Below are 2,793 nucleotides of genomic sequence, written 5' to 3'. Positions count from 1 at the left end.
TCCTTCGAGTGTGTGAACTTAATAACAGTAGTTGAAGTAATAATTTCAGTTTAATCGTTTGAAGAACCAGCTTCAGTGTTTGAATTAGTACCTTTTCAGAGGTGCAGACGCAGCCCGAAAGAATTTCTTGTGGAGCTCGAGGGAGCGCTGATCGTAGCGCGACAGGGAGCATCGAACTACCCGCTACCAGGAGGTTGAGCTGCGGAGGAGCATCCACTGCCCACGGCGAGGCAGAGGTGCGCCAGCGGGTGACGCAACCTCATTGGAAGCGGGCGGATCCGGGGCCAGTGTGACACAGCCTCGTTGGATCCAGGCGGCACGGCGGCAGGAGAAGCATGTATTGTGCATGAATGGAGGGGGTGTGGAGGTGATGTTTCTACGCAAAGGCCTTTGTGGTTTTTTTTGCTCGTACATTTTCATGCAAGCACTATTATTTGTTTTCTTGATTCTCGGAACTTGGGCGAAGAGAGCATAACAAGGGAAGTGAAGCAATGCCACCACCAAGTACCTACATAAGAATTGAACTGAATGAAATCTAGGAATTGAGCTGAAAGAAAAACTGGACATTATAGGTACACTGAAAAATAAATTGTACCTTTTCTGCCTTTTTTTGTTTTTACCATGAACTTGCCAAGTTTTGGAGTTCGAACTTTCTATGTGATTTTTTTCAAACTTTTCCAAGTTTTTATTTAAATTCGTAGTGATCAGCAAATTGTTTTCTTATATAGGTCCAAATGAAACGGTTTTTAATTTTCTTTTTGTACATATTTTCTTGTTTCTGGTCTTAATCTTATTTCCCAACAATCTGTTTTTTGAACTGATGTAAATTCATGTTTGATCTTACTAGCTCTCGGTCAAAAGAACTCACGAACGAGATGGAACTAGAGAAATATGATAGATCAAATATGGCAAAAAAAAGTGCAACTCAAACTGTTTGACGGATGGGCAAATGTACAAGTTCACGTAAAAAGAACAAGTTCATGTACAGTAAGTTGAAGTAGACAAAGATACCTAAATATAATTTGTGTACTTTGAAATAGTTTATTCTACTTCCAAAATACTTCATTTGTTTTGAAATATGAACTTCTATATTTATTTCCTTAGAACTTATTATTAGAGAGCCCATTTATTATTAGAGAGACTCTTTTTGTTTCAATTCAAAAATGAGCACATGCTATTATTAGGTATCAATATAACCAAAACTTGTTGTTGCAGAACCCATTGTCTCGCATGCAGAAAGTCTCCTGACCTGTTAACATATGGTTGAGAATGCATGAGACCAGCTGTTACTACAAGTAACACGGCACAGTAACAAACACAAGCAAGGAATAGCATCATACCAGAGCTTTATCCCTCATCATTTTGCGCATCGAAAAGGCGAGCCTGACAAAAATAGCAGCATGCCAGTTTCAACACCGTCGAGTAGCTCTTCCCGCCAGGATGCGAGACGAATGCCTAGACATGAGAAAATAGTGGACAATATAAGACGTTTTTCCACCATAAATTGGGCACTGCAACTCATGAAAGCAAGTGTAAATTTATTATTACTGAGAACTGGTTGGCAAGGACAGGCTTCTCTTCATAGATCCCGGGGAATATTTGAAACTGCTGAAAGTACCCTCGGTAGCTTCTCCCTATGCTTCCTGAACTGAAAAGAAGGAGAAGAGAATGCACTTTGAATAAAACCGTCATCTAAAGTTCAGTCAACTGCAGAGCCATGCATGAATGTCACAACACAACCATGGCAAGTCTCAGAGCAAAATCAGGACCCGAAACATCGAAAGAACTTACCCTAGTCCGCCAAGGGGTACCCCGCGGTAGCAGTTGTCCATCCATTTCCTGAGCGGATCATATACGACGACCTTTGGGAAACAAGATAATAATTGTTCAACAATTTCACTGGCTACTGACTACTGACTAGGCAGAGTAATTTGCACCGGCATTTCAAGTACATGTGCATGCTGGTTGACAGGTTAGCTGAATGTTCAATGATAGAAAAGCGACTCACTTGGTTTTTCGCGATTCCTTCGACGTGTAATCGAAGCATTTTAAAAATCAATGGTATCTGCAGCACAACCATGACTATGGTCAGTGTTTATGTAGCAAAGGTAGCATGCATCCTTGGTTCTAAATGCAAAATTTAGGAAGGTGCAGTCCATGTTGACATGCTTGCTTACAATTGTGAAGATATCAGTGGTCATGCTAGCATAGCAACCTTCTTGCCTTCATCATCGAATTTCCTCTGCCAAGTTATTGCTGGTGGCTGAGCACAGTCGACGTGCAAGTGTGCCTGAAGCAACAACAACCATGTCAGACCAGTTTTGCTTGCTCAAGACATACAAAGGATTGAAGTAATCAGGGGCATCTTAATTAGCGAATCATCCAAGGAAACAACTGAACAAAAATTTAAAACCGTAATAAGATTAAGGAGAAGCCAAAGAAATGGGAGGAGCTGTTTCAGGTCAGGAGATACCTTCGCTTGCTCAAACTCTGAACTTCCCATCTTCAGAAACCGATGAAGGAGCTAATCCGACTGGAACAGATACAACATGGTCAACAACTCGAAGAACGGAATCACTCACCGGACTTAAAACAAACCAAGAATGTATCCGTACACCTGGCAATTAAGCAATGGTGAACTAAATAACTGCAAAATTAAGCAAACGAGGACTACTAACCAGATAACTTTAGTTTTTACAAAAGAAGTGGTTGGGATCTCGTGTTGGCAGTGGGGAACCGTGGCCGGAGCATTGAAGAAGATGATCTAGAGCATAAGCTCGAGCGCGATGGAGT

This window comes from Triticum aestivum, chromosome 3B (assembly GCF_018294505.1).
Source record: "Triticum aestivum cultivar Chinese Spring chromosome 3B, IWGSC CS RefSeq v2.1, whole genome shotgun sequence".
NCBI classification, from domain to species: domain Eukaryota; kingdom Viridiplantae; phylum Streptophyta; class Magnoliopsida; order Poales; family Poaceae; genus Triticum; species Triticum aestivum.
This window is presented reverse-complemented; position numbering follows the sequence as displayed.